Source organism: Nomascus leucogenys, chromosome 12 (assembly GCF_006542625.1).
Source record: "Nomascus leucogenys isolate Asia chromosome 12, Asia_NLE_v1, whole genome shotgun sequence".
Classification (NCBI taxonomy): Eukaryota; Metazoa; Chordata; class Mammalia; order Primates; family Hylobatidae; genus Nomascus; species Nomascus leucogenys.
The window spans coordinates 97991633-98006614 of record NC_044392.1 but is presented as its reverse complement, the minus strand read 5'-3'; positions in this window follow the sequence as shown (position 1 = coordinate 98006614).

The following is a 14982-nucleotide window of genomic DNA, read 5'->3' as shown; positions in this document are numbered from 1 at the left end:
GCGTAAACACACTGCGGTCACTACCTCTGTGATTGCATTAGGTAAGACCTGAAGCTAGCACAGAGCTGGTTCTTGTCCAGGGCCTTCCCTGTCTACTGCCTATGTTCACTCCAGGCCCTGGGGCTCTACAATCAGCAGGTGGAAAAGCCAGGCAAGCCTGTGTCCTTCCCTTTAGGGTAGTGAGGTCCCCCAGGCCCCAGGTGGGTTCAGAAGTGTTGTCCGGGAGTCAGACTAGAGTCAAAAACCTTAGAAGTCTACCTGGTGTTCTATTATATTGTGGCTGAGCTGGCACTCAACCCACATGACACAGTCCTTCCCACTCTTTCTTATCCTTTCCAAAGGCAGAGGAGCCTCACCCTGCCACAGGCCATGAGGAATACTGCCAGACTACAACTGATGTTCCCTTAAGGCTCAAGGTCTCTTAAGTCAGCTGTGTGAATGCTCCCTGGCCTGGGACTCACCCTTAGTGATGTAAGCTTCCCTCTGGCCCAGGGCAAGTCCAGAAATGCCATCCAAGAGTAAAGTCCTGGAGTTGGGGATCCCAAGAACCCACTTGGTGCTCCACTCCCCTGTGACTGTACTCGTGTTTAAGGTGGAAGACAAAGTCCCCTTTACTTTTTCCTCTGCTTTTCTCAAGCAGAAGAAGTTTTGCCCCACAGCTACCATAGCTGGTTATGTGCTGAGTCTCGCCTGAAGCCAGCAAGTCTCAGAGGCTCACCCAATGCCCTCAATGTAGTACCTGGGTATTGCTGCTAGTTATTCAGGGCTCAGGTGCTCTTCAGTTAGCAGGTAATGAACGCTGGCAGGACTGGGTCCTTTCCTTTAAGGCAGTGGGTTTCCTTCCAGCCCAGAGTGTGTCTAGCAATGTTGTCTGGGAGCAAGGGCCTGGAACAGGGGCCTCACAACTCTGACTGGTGCCCTATCCTGCTGTGGCTGGGCTAGTGTCTTAGATATAATACAGTCCTCCTCACTCTTCCCTCTCCTCTTCTCTCCTATCCTCAAGCAGAAGGCAGGGGTCTCTTCTGGAGCCGAGAGCTGTGTAGCCTTGGGTTAGGGGAAGAGTGATGCTGTCACACCCTTGCTGCCCAAGCTGGTGTCTCGGTTTATGTCGTGTGCCCACCCAGTCCGTTGTCTCTTACCCTAATTCAGCACTAGGACTTGCCTACGGAGTTGCAGTTTTTACATCCCAGACTACCTTTCAAGTTTACTTAGAGACACAGAGTGCTATAGCCCTTAGTGGTGAGCTTCGTAGGCACTCAAATTTGGACCTCTGAGATAGATACTTTCCCTCTGGCTAGGGCTGGTTTAAGTGCTCTCTTTGTGGGCAAGTGTCAGCTGAGTTTGGTCTTTCTTCTTTAACAGAATAGCACTGAGTTCAATGTCTCACAATTGCTGTGTTCTCTCTCCCTTAGTTCCCAGAGATGCTATCAGCATCACGTTACTGCTGCCCAGGGAGGCAGAGGGGTGGCATTGGTGATTCAGGACTGTTTGTTCTATCTCTTCAGTGCCTCTTTCAGTGATATGAAGTTAAAATCTCACCTGATTTTTGGTTATTATGAAGTTGATTTTTTTCTGAGTAGATAGTTGTTAACTTGGTGTCCTTGCTGGGGAGACAATGGGTGGAGCTTTCTGTTCCTCCATCTGGCTCCACTTCTCCATAAATATTCAACAGCCTAACATTCTGAGTTACCAATCAAGTTTCTGATTAGCAAGCTATGATATGTAATTGAGTAGTCATTAGAGTTAGAACTACAGAGCATGTTAAAAGTGGGAGAGACTTTAGAAATGGTTTAGCTTAACTCCCTTAGCAGATGAGAAAATTTAGGCTCAGAGGAGGTAAAATTACTTTCCCATAGTCACATAGCCAGCACTCCGGCAAGCCTAGATGAAAATTCAAATCTGGCTTTCAGTCCAATGCTGATTTTCACCACATGCTCTGAAATTAGCTCTGTTGTGATGAATGACATGGCAGATGAAGTGACAGAGGTCTTTCTTTTATCATTTGGAATGCGAGTATTGTTTGTGTGTACGTGTGTGCAGTTCCTTCAAACTTAATGTCGACTTTTGTGCAAGAAAGGTTTTTCAGTTTTGCTTACTCATGCCTTAAGCCTCAACCTGAAACTGACATTTCTCTTTATCAATAATTACTTGTTCCCATACCTCATTGGGGTGTCACTTGTTATAATATTTGTCAAACTGTGTTGTAATTTCATGTTTACTTTTTTTCTCTGCTAGGCTAAATTTCATACCTTGTTCACACTTGTACTCAATGGGAACTAGCACAGTGCCTTTCACTTAGTGTTCTACAATTATTTGTGCAGGAAATAAATGAATAAATATTATGTTTTTAAAAAGCATTATGGAGTAGGTATGGGGACCAGATATCTTATTTCAGGAAGAACAATCCCATATCTCACTTCAGTTTCCCATCAGGCCTGGTACCATGTTCCTAAAATGATTTTTCTTAATATATTTTAACAAACATCTTTCCGGAGCCTACCGCTTACTTTTTATTTTCAGACTTCGGGATCAGACAGATATGTGTTCAAATCCCCACTACGTGATTTTGGTCAAGTTACTTACCCTCTGTGAACTTCACTCTTCTTATTTGAAAAATAGAGACAATATTACCTACCTTACAGAACTATTGTGAGGATTAAATGACACAACAAATAGCAAAGTATAGTATGTTGTGTGTAGCAGGTATTCAATAAATGCTCATTCCATTTCCCTCTTCTCCTTAACTCCATTCCTTACTTTCTCCCAATTTCTTTTCCTTCCTTCCTTCCTTCCTTCCTTCCTTCCTTCCCCTAACTCTGCTTTTTTGGAAACGAGAGAACTGCAGCATAGTCAAAGTTGACTTTTTCTTACAGCAAAGGTGCTCTACTCAGTAAATTACCTTCAGCCTCAGCTTGCCTCTAGGACAGCCTCTGTTTTCCTACACTCCTTTTTGACCAGGTTTGCCTTCTAGTCTTCCACATTGGCTTGCAGAAATCCAGTTATTCTGCCATATACCTGGTGGTCAACAGGCATTCTATAACAAGGTAACAATAAGAGAGAGAGAGTGAGAACAGGGGAGCCTGCCAGTGCCAGAGACAGTAAAAACTCCAAGAGGTTGTTTTAAAAAAACTCCAAGAGGTTGTTTTTAAAAAACTCCAAGAGGTTGTACAAGGTTGTATTGACTGTAGAAGACAGGAGCAGCGTCTTTGGAATGCAATTTAAGGCCCAACTGAGAAGGAAAAGGGGAAGGCCACAGCTGGTTGTTTTTCTTGCTCTTGATTGTTATGGATGCCATTTCATTATCTTTCAATCAGGCTTTATTGTAAAATGTTTTCAGCCAATATTAGAATTAATATTTTTAAGAAGCCTAATGTGAAAAAGAAGAGCTGAGCTAGGCCACATTCTTTAACTGAATTAAAGAAAAAGAAAATCCTAAAAATAAAATTATTACCAAAATAACAACTGCAAGAAAGGGATTTCTTGACACAGGTGATCTTGTCTAGGCTCAGAAATTGAGGTAACATGAGAAAGCACTGATGAGGCAGCTACTGATTAGGTACAGAGTAAATGATGAATGAACTGGCCAGGAGTTAACAAGAAAGTGTTCAGGAGTGTCCTATTCAACATAGTGTTGGAAGTTCTGGCCAGGGCAATCGGGCAAGCGAAAGAAATAAAGGGTATTCAATTTGGAAAAGAGGAAGTCAAATTGTCTCTGTTTGCAGATGACATGACTGTATATTTAGAAAACACCATCATCTCAGCCCAAAATCTCCTTAAGCTGATAAGCAACTTCAGCAAAGTCTCTGGATACAAAGTCATTGTGCAAAAATCACAAGCATTCCTATACACCAATAACAGACAAACAGAGAGCCAAATCATGAGTGAACTCCCATTCACAGTTGCTACAAAGAGAATAAAATACCTAGGAATCCAGCTTACAAGTGAAGGACCTCTTCATGGAGAACTACAAACCACTGATCAAGAAAATAAAAGAGGACACAAACAAATGGAAGAACATTCCATGCTCATGGGTAGGAAGAATCAATATCATAAAAATGCCCATACTGCCCAAGGTAATTTATAGATTCAGTGCCATCCCCATCAAGCTACCAATGACTTTATTCACAGAATTGGAAAAAACTACTTTAAAGTTCATATGGAATCAAAAAAGAGCCCTCATTGCCAAGGCAATTCTAAGTAAAAATAACAAAGCTGAAGGCACCATGCTACCTGACTTCAAACTATACTACAAGGCTACAGTAACCAAAAGAGTATGGTACTGGTACCAAAACAGAGATATAGACCAATGGATCAGAACAGAGACCTCAGAAATAACACCACACATCTACAACTATCTGATGTTTGACAAACCTTACAAAAACAAGCAATGGGGAAAGGACTCCCTATTTAATAAATGGTGCTGGGAAAACTGGCTAGCCATATGTAGAAAGCTGAAAGTGGATCCCTTCCTTACACTTTATACAAAAATTAATTCAAGATGGATTAAAGACTTAAATGTTAGACCTAAAACCATAAAAACCCTAGAAGAAAACCTAGGCAATACCATTCAGGACATAGGCATGGGCAAGGGCTTAATGACTAAAACACCAAAAGCAATGGCAACAAAAGCCAAAATTGACAGATGGGATCTAATTAAATTAAAGAGCTTCTGCACAGCAAAAGAAACTACCATCAGAGTGAACAGGCAACCTACAGAATGGGAGAAAATTTTTGCAATCTACTCATCTGACAAAGGGCTAATATCCAGAATCTACAAAGAACTCAAACAAATTTACAAGAAAATAACAACCCCATCAAAAAGTCAGCAAAGGATATGAACAGACACTTCTCAAAGGAAGATATTTCTGCCGCCAATAGACACATGAAAACATGCTCATCATCCCTGGTCATCAGAGAAATGCAAATCAAAACCACAGTGAGATACCATCTCACACCAGTTAGAATGGCCATCATTAAAAAGTCAGGAAACAACAGATGCTGGAGAGGATGTGGAGAAACAGGAACACTTTTACACGTTGGTGGGAGTGTAAATTAGTTCAACCATTGTGGAAGACAGTGTGGCGATTCCTCAAGGATCTAGAACTTGAAATACCATTTGACCCAGCCATCCCATTACTGGGTATATACCCAAAGGATTATAAATCATGCTGCTATAAAGACACATGCACACGTATGTTTATTGTGGCACTATTCACAATAGCAAAGACTTGGAACCAACCCAAATGTCCATCAATGATAGACTGGGTTAAGAAAATGTGGCACATATACACCATGGAATACTATGTAGCCATAAAAAAGGATGAGTTCATATCCTTTGCAAGGACATGGATGAAACTGGAAACCATCATTCTCAGCAAACTATCACAAGGACAGAAAACCAAACACCGCATGTTTTCACTCACAGATGGGAATTGAACAATGAGAACACTTGGACACAGGAAGGGGAACATGACACACTGGAGCCTGTCATGGGGTGGGGGGCTGGGGGAAGGATAGCATTAGGAGAAATACCTAATGTAAGTGACGAGTTGATGGTGCAGCAAACCAACATGGCACATGTATACCTGTGTAACAAACCTGCATGTTCTGCACCTGTACCCTAGAACTTAAAGTATAATTAAAAAAAAAAAAAAGAAAGTGTTCAGGAGTGTTTGGCTCAGAATAAAAATATATTTTTCCTCCTAATTTACCACTAATTTGAGCCCTTTCGACCTTGAGCCCTCAGGTTGCAAAATGCTCTCTAAAACAAATTGTTATACACGTTTAAAGTTGCTGCTATTGATATTCTTTCTTTTGCTTAAGGCCAAACTTTTGTTTAGGAGGGTGATGGGAGAAGGGTTAGGACCCTTGCTTAATTAGCTCAGTTGCATTCCTCTAATGCCGAGTTTACCAACCTAGGCATTTTTGACATTTTGGGCTGGACATTTTGTTGTCGGTGGCTGTCCTGGGCGTTGTAGGGTGTTTAGCGGCATACCTGATCTTCATTCACTAGATGGTTTTATGACCCTCTTCAGTTGTGACATACAAATATGTCTCCTGACATAGCCAAATGTCTTCTAGAGGGCACTAGCTTGCCCCAGCCCTGCACTTTGAGAACCACGGCTTTAATGAAAGAGCTGAAAGACAGATGACTCTATTGACCTCTAGACTTTCCCATGAAGTTTAGCATTCACTAAGCATTTTATTGACTGTCTGCAAGCATCGTGCTAGGCCCTTGGGTACATAGATAAGTATGATCTGATGCCTGCCTTCAAGGATGTTGATTCTATCAAAGATAGGAAGTCATGCCTTACTAGTTCATTTCAATTCAAGGCTATTAAGTGCAATCATATATTTTAAGTCAATATAAGGTATAGTGGAATTGCAAAGGTGTAGTCTTCCCATTCACCCTAAGGGAAAGGTGTCAGCTAAGGCTTTGTTGAGAAAGGAACAACCATATAAGACTATATTTCAAGTCACCAAACAAAATAAAATTAACCTCCAGACATCTAAAATATAGCATTTTAATATTGTATTTTCTGCCTATTGTTTTCAATTTTATATGTATAATACATCATTTCTTAGATATTGTGTTAGGATTCTTCCAAGAAGCAGAATCAATAGGGCATACATACAGATATATGTATGTGTGTGTATACATATATACACACACACACACAAAAGAGATTTATAAGATATTGGCTCATGTGATTTTGAAGACTGAGATATCCCATGATCTTCTCTCAGCAAACTGGAGACCCAGAAGAGTGGCTGGTGGTATAGTTCCAGACTGAATGCAGAAGACTGACATTCCAGCTCAAAAACAAGCAGAGAAAGAATATTCTCCCCTACTTCTTCTTTTTGTTCTATTTAGGGCTCCGGAGAATTGGATGACACCCACTCATGTCGGGTAGGGCAATCTACACCTCCGTATCTTGTCCTATCGGAGGGTGTTCAGGAGTAGTAACACAAATGAAGCTGTCATCTATGATAACAGTACCTTCTTCTAGAACAGCTTCTGAAGGACTTGTTTGAGACTGCTTGCAGTTGCCTTTTTAAGAAAAGTAGAAGAAGTACACCCTAAATGATAAAAAGTATAGTATAGTAAATACATAAGCTGGTAATGTAGTCATTTATTATCATTATCAACTATTACATACTGTACAGAATTGTATGGGCTACACTTCTATCAGACTGGCAACATAGTAGGTTTGTTTACACCAACATCACCACAAACGTGAGTAATACATCACACTATGATGTTATGATGGCTACAATGTCACAATAGGAAGTTTTCAGCCCTTTTGTTATCTTATGGGACTACCATCATATATGTGGTCTATTTTTGACCAAAACGTTGTTCAGTGCATGACTGTGTGTGTGTGTAACAACTTTCATTTAATTGGTGGTATTCTGATTTATCCAGAACACAAATACAAACTTTTTTTTTTCTTTTTAGAGACAGAGTCTCACTATGTTGCCCAGGCTGGTCTTGAACTCTTGGGCTCAAGCTATTCTCTTGCCTTGGCCTTCCAAAGTATGAGGATTACAAGTGCGAGCCACTGCACCTGGCCCAAATATAAAATTAAAATGGTCTTTGAGTATCAGAAAAAAAAGCAAACAAACAAAAAACCAACTCGACAATTTGCAAAGCCAATGTACTTTAAAACAGTAGAAAGTCAGATAACTTACTATGGCACAACATAACTTACTATGTTAAGGCTAGTGGCTTGGCAAACTTGGTCATTTGTTATTTTCAGGTAACTTTTCATGATTGACAGCGCTCCCAAAATTGGAAACTGAATTAAGGGATAGTAGGTGAGACCAGGCAAACACCACTGGAGGGTTCTGCTTACACAGGTAGAGCTGATGTAAACAAATCTCCAAATATTAGAGAATCTAGGATTGTTTTTTGTGGCAGAAAACACAATTATATTTTGAGGCTATTTTATACTTGTAATAACTGATATTGCTATTTATTTATTTTATTTATTTTATTTTTTTTATTTTATTTTATTTTTTTTGAGACGGAGTCTTGCTCTGTGCCCCAGGCTGGAGTGCAGTGGCGCAATCTCGGCTCACTGCAAGCTCCGCCTCCCGGGTTCACGCCATTCTCCTGCCTCAGCCTCCCGAGTAGCTGGGACTACAGGCGCCCGCCAACACACCCGGCTAATTTTTTGTATTTTTAGTAGAGACGGGGTTTCACTGTGTTAGCCAGGATGGTCTCGATCTCCTGACCTTGTGATCCGCCCGCCTCGGCCTCCCAAAATGCTGGGATTACAGGCTTGAGCCACCGCGCCCGGCCTGATATTGCTATTTATAAACATTTATATTGCATAGGTTCTTTTTAGCAAATATGTATATAATTATTTTATACATTTATAACTTTTGTTGATTACAAAATTAGTCTTTACTAAAGTATAAAGGAAAATACCTATAAATAATCTCACTACCTAGAGATTACCATAAACATGTTGAATATAGTCAGATATATATCTTTTTAAAAATTAGTATTATACTACATATAATACTGTTTTGTAAACTAACTTTAAAAAGAAAGCTTATCATGGCCATTTCCCCATTTCTCTAAATATTTTCGAGCAGCGTTTTTTTTTATTGCTGTTGTATTTTTATAATGTATTTAATAAATATATTTAATATATCCAACAAATTTATTTAATGAATCCCCTATTTTGAATTTAGGTAACTTTCAATTGTTAAGTACTATACAATGTTGCAGTGAACCTACTTTTACTTAGCTATTTTGTATTCTCTCTGATAACATCGTCAAGATCAATTCCTAGAAATAAAATTGCTGTGTCATAGAACAGGTATAATTTGAAAATTGTCTAATTGCTTCCTGTGTGAATTTTCTATTGCTGCTATAACAAATTACCGCAAACTGGCCAGGTGCGGTGGCTCACGCCTGTAATCCCAGCACTTTGTGAGGCCGAGGCAGGCGGATCACTTGAGGCCAGGAGTTTGAGGCCAACCTGTCCAACATGGCGAAACCCCGTCTCTACGAAGAATACAACAATTAGGCGGGCGTGGTGGCCCACGCCTGTAATCCCAGCTACTCTGGAGGCAGAGGCATGAGAATCGCTTCAACAGGGGAGGTGGAGGTTGCAGTGAACCAAAATTGCGCCACCGCACTCAACCTGGGCAACAGAGTGAGACACTGCCTCAAACAAAACAAAAACAAATTACCATAAACTTAGTGATTTTAAACAATATAAATTTATGTTCTTTTTTATATTCTGCAATTTAAAACTTTTAATTTAAAAGTAAACTTTAATGTCAAAAATGCAAACTTGAGGAGGGCAGAAAGATCACACACAAGGCAGCCACTTCACACTTGGAGGGTTGGTTGCACAGTGGCCGGGCAGAGTGGCTCCTCACTTCCCAGACGGTGGTGGGGCCGGGCAGAGGCGCTCCTCATTTCCCGCACGGGGCGGCGGGCCAGATGGAAGCGCTCCTCACTTCCCAGACGGGGCTGCAGCGGTGCAGAGGCGCTCCTCACATCCCAGACAGTGGTGGGGCCAGGCAGAGAAATTTACGTTCTTAAACAGCTCTGTAGGTTAGCAGGGCTGCATTACTACTGGAGGCCCTGGGGAATAAATGGTTGATAAGGCCTGTGGAATACATTTTCATTCTTACATCATTATTCTCCTTTTGGTTTTTAGGTTTTAGTGGCGGCCTGCATTTCTTGGTTTATAGTCCCTTCCTCCATCTTTAAAGACAATAGTGTAGCATCTTCAAATCTCTTTCCTTTCTCTCTTTCTCACCTCTGCTTCCTCCATCATTTCATCTCCTTGTCTAACTCTGACTTTCCTGCCTCTATCTTTCCTTTGTAAGGATCGTTGTGATTACATTGAGCCCACATCGATATGGCTAATCCAGGATAATCCCCCCATCTCAAGAGTCTTAATCACATCAGCAAAATCCCCTTTGTCAAGTGATCAACATATTCATAGGGTCTGGAGATTAAGATGTGGATATTTTGGAGAAAGATTATTCTGTCTAGTGAACCATCCAAAAAGATTTTTACCAATATATAATCCTATTAGCAATTTATGAGGGTACCTTTACACTAAAACCTAACCAACTCTGGGCATTAAAATTTTCTTAAAGCTTAACTAATGTGATAGGGAAAACGGTGAATTTTTTTCAGTGTTAATTTGAGTACTAGTGAAGCAATATTGTTCATATGTTTGTTGACAATTTAAATGTATTGTTTTGTTGCAAATCAAAACCACAATGAGACACCACCTTACTCCTGCAAGAATGGCCATAATCAAAAAATAAAAATTAATAGATGTTGGTATGCATGTGGTGAAAAGGGAACACTTTTACACTCGGTGGTGGGAATGTAAACTAGCACAAACACTATGAAAACAGTGTGGAGATTCATTAAAGAACTAAAAGTAGAACTACCATTCGATCCAGCAATCCCACTACTGGGTATCTACCCAGAGGAAAAGAAGTCATTATACAAAAAAGATACTTGCACACACATGTTTATAGCAGCATAATTCACAATTGCAAAAATATGGAATCAGCCCAAAAGCCCATTAATAAACTAGTGAATAAAGAAATTGTGGTATATATACCATGGAATACTACTCAGCCATAAAAAGGAATGAAATAGTGGCATTCACAGCAACCTGGATGGAACTGGAGACCATTATTCTAAGTGGAGTAGCTCAGGAATGGAAAACCAAACATTGTATGTTCTCACTCTTAAGTGGGACCTAGGCTATGAGGATGCAAAGGCGTAAGAATGGTATAGTGGACTTTGGGGACGTAGGGGAAAGGGTGGGAGGGGGGTGAGGGATAAAAGACAACACCTAGGGTACAGTGTACACTGCTTGGGTGATGGGTGCACCAGAATCTCAGAAATCATCACTAAAGAACTTATTAATGTAATCAAACACCACCTGTTCCCCCAAAACTTATTGAAATAAAATAGAAATAAATATAAATTTATTGTTTTGTGAATTAGTAATACCTACTATTACTCTTTCTTTTTTTATTAAAGTATTTGTCTTATTATTTTTTAAATCAATTTGTCAGGATGTCCATTCTTTGTTAGTCACATGTATTGTAAAATTTAGTTTAATTAAAAATAATTATTTCGAGATATATATGTGGGCTGGGCATGGTGGCTCACGCCTGTAATCCCAACAATTTGGGAGGCTGAGGCGAGTGGATCATCTGAGCTCAGGAGTTCGAGACCAGCCAGCCAGCATGGTGAAACCCCATCTCTATGAAAAATTCAAGAAATATTAGTCACGCATGGTGGCAGGTGCCTGCAGTCCCAGCTACTCGGGAGGCTGAGGCAGGAGAATCACTTGAATCTGAGAGGTGGAGGTTGCAGTGAGCCAAGATCACGTCACTGCACTCCAGCCTGGGTGACAGAGCAAGACTCTTGTCTCAAAAAAAGAAAGAAAGAAAAAAGAGATATATATGTGTGTTTATATACTTGTTAAAGTGTTCTGAAGTTTAGTGTATCGGTGTTTCTCATTGTCATTTTTTTATGCTTAGAAAGTCCATTCTCACCGTCTCTCAAGATTATATAAATATTAATCTGTATCAACACCTAGATTTGATATATTTTCATTTTACATATTTAGTTATTTTCAATGATTTTGAAATTAATTTTTGGTTTTCCATGAAGAAGAGACCCAACTTTATATCCAACAAAATAACCTGTGTCATCCTTTGATCACAAAAACACTTCCTTTGTTATATACCATGTATATCAATCTCATAAATGAATGTTTCTGGGCTTTCTAATCATTAAATTTATCTATGTCTTTTTGGGTCAATACTTCACAAAACAATTTTCTAGTTTTCTGTTGTCTTTTAATAATTGCCAGTTCAAGTTTATCCTCCTCTATGATTTAGATTTTTAAGTTGTGTTTATATCATGGTTGAGTTCTCCTACATTTGATAGGAACTGTACTTGTTTTGTGAATTCATATGAGGAGAATAAACTTTTTTAAATATTGAATCTTTTCATCTGGAAACTTGAGATGATCATTCATTTATTTAAGTCCCTTTTTAGGTCACTCAAAGTTTCATTGTTTTCTTCATATAGGACTTCAATACATTTCATAATACACTTATTCTTATATATTTTATATTTTTTGTATTCTGAGTGGGATTTTTCCATTATGTTTTCTAACTGGTTATTATAGGAATATAGGAAAACTCTTGAATTTTGAATACTTATTTTGTTATCAGAAATCTTACTGGGCTCTCATTAATCTTTTTAATTTCAGTTTTTTCTATTCCATTTTTAGTTAGAAAGGAGTATCATCTAAAAATACAAATAATTTTGACTCTGAGTACAATAGTTACAGTTCACATTTTGTTTCCTGCCTTATTATACTGTCTAAAAATTTCAAGTTGGTGTTAAATAATTGTTGCTGGGGGCTTCTTTGTCTTGCTATTGCCTTTGAAGGAAATGTCTGCAGTGTACCAAAGGATCTTCCTTTTCCATGGCAGATGTTTGATTGTGAGGCACTGTTTCCTGCTGAGCATACAGTAAGCTTAAGAATTCTTCACAAAGTACTTTGGGTAGCCACTATCAGCCAGCTGAAAACGGCATGCTTAGAGGGACTTCTATGCCCTCTTCTTCTCTTGCTGTTTTACTATTAAGTATGAGCTTAGTGACTGGGCGCGGTGGCTCACGCCTATAATCCCAGCACTTTGGGAAGCCAAGGCGGGTGGATCACGAGGTCAGGAGATCGAGACCATCCTGGCTAACATGGTGAAACCCCGTCTCTACTAAAAATACAGGTGGCGGGCGCCTGTAGTCCCAGCTACTCGGGAGGCTGAGGCAGGAGAATGGCGTGAACCCGGGAGGTGGAGCTTGCAGTGAGCCAAGATCGCACCACTGCACTTCAGCCTGGGCGACAGAGCAAGACTGTCAAAAAAAAAAAACAAGAAAAGAAAAGAAAAAGAAAAACAGAGATGATTAACGAGAAAAGCATAGAAATTTATTTAATATTTTTTTCAAATTTTATTTTAAGTTCAGGGGTACATTTGCAAGATGTGCAGGTTTGTTATATAGGTAAACGTGTGCCATGGTTGATTACCGCACAGATCATCCCGTCACCCAGGTATTAAGCCCAGCATCCATTAGCTATTCTTCTTGATGCTCTTCCTTCTCCCTGCACCCTAACAAGTGGCCAGCGTGTGTTGTTCCCCACCATGTGTCCATGTGATCTCATCATTCAGCTCCCACTTATAAGTGAGAACATATGGTTTTGGTTTTCTGTTCCTGTGTTAGAGGATAATGGCTTCCAACTCCATCCATGTCCCTGCAAAGGACATGATCTTGTTCCTTTTTATGGCTGTGTGATATTCCATGGTGTATATGTACCACATTTTCTTTATCCTGCCTATCATTGATGGGCATTTAGGTTGATTCCATGACTTTGCTATTGTGAATAGTGCTGCAATGAACATACACATGCATGTATCTTTATAATAGAATGATTTATATTCCTTTGGGTATATACCCAGTAACGAGATTTCTGGGTCAAATGGTATTTCTGCCTCTAGGTCTTTGAGGAATCACCACACTGTCTTCCACAATGGTTGAACTAATTTACACTCCTACCAACAGTGTAAAAGTGTCCTTTTTCTCCACAACCTTGCCAGCATCTGTTGCTTTTTGACTTTTTAGTAATTGCCATTCTGACTGGCATAAGGTGGTATCTCATTGTGGTTTTGATTTGCATTTCTCTAATGATCAATGATGTTGAGCTTTTCTCATATGTTTGTTGGTCACATGTACGTCTTCTTTTAAGAAGTGTCTGTTTATGTCCTTTGCCCCCTTTTAAAGGGGGTGTTTGTTTTTTTCTTGTAAATTTGTTTAAGTTCCTTGTAGATTCTGGTTATTTAATGTAAGTTTTATGTGACATGAGAGCCTTCAGAAATGAAGATTCAAAGATGACTTAGGCTGCTGTTAATGCTAAAAAGTAGCTCAAATACTTTCAGAACAATAGTACCCCCCAGCAGTTGGGATTGTTGTCCTTTCTTATTTGCCTTCTGTCTTGACTTTTTTTCCTTTAGATACTTAGATTGGAAGTAGTCTTAAACCTTTGGAGTTCAAGACTTTTTAAAAATGGCTAAATAAATAATCTCTACATGTAAAAGGCCACTGATGCCTACTTCTCTTTAGAGCAACTATTGAACTCAGCTGCTGAGGGGCTTCAAGACAGCTGCAGAGACATCTCCTACTCATGTCCTCCACCAAGGAGAACCTGAATAGTGAGTAGATAATCACACTTCGAATAGATCATCCAGGAGAGAACACTGGAATTCAATGGAGAAGTGACAGGAGACACCTAAAGCAAGGAAGAATAAGAGAGGCAACCTGCTTGACCAGGATCAGCTGGGAGCCAGGAGAGACTCCCCAATGCAGGGAAAGGTAAGTGAGAGACCCCCAGTGGTCTCCATTCCCACCAGGAACTCCTGCAATCTTAGCCATGGGAAAGGGCCTCAATTCTTGCAGGCCTTGAAACTAACATAAGGAGCTGCCTGGAGACCACACAATGGCACTGCTCCTGGGTCCCACACACTCCCAGAGACCTAAGCAGCTACAGCAAGGTGCCATTTTGAGATCCCAATGCCAAGAGACTGCACTTCACCCTGAGGCTCAGCAGCACCTGCATTTACATATCTCTGGAGCCTCACTGACATCCTTTGCATGCAACCACTGCTGGAGCTAGCTCTGACGCTAGGGCCAAAGGGCAGGCCACAGGCTGCAACTGCCTCTAGCAGTGAAGCCACTGTGCACTTTCACATGCCCAGATAAGAGTTTCCTGCCTATGACTGTTACTGCTGTGGACTGCTGCATGTGGACTAAAGCATGTTTGGAACACAAGCTGCCACTACTGGAGATAAAGCGCAAGTCAAGCACGGGCTGATGCTGTTAGGGCTGAAGTACAAGGGAAGTATGTTTCTCAC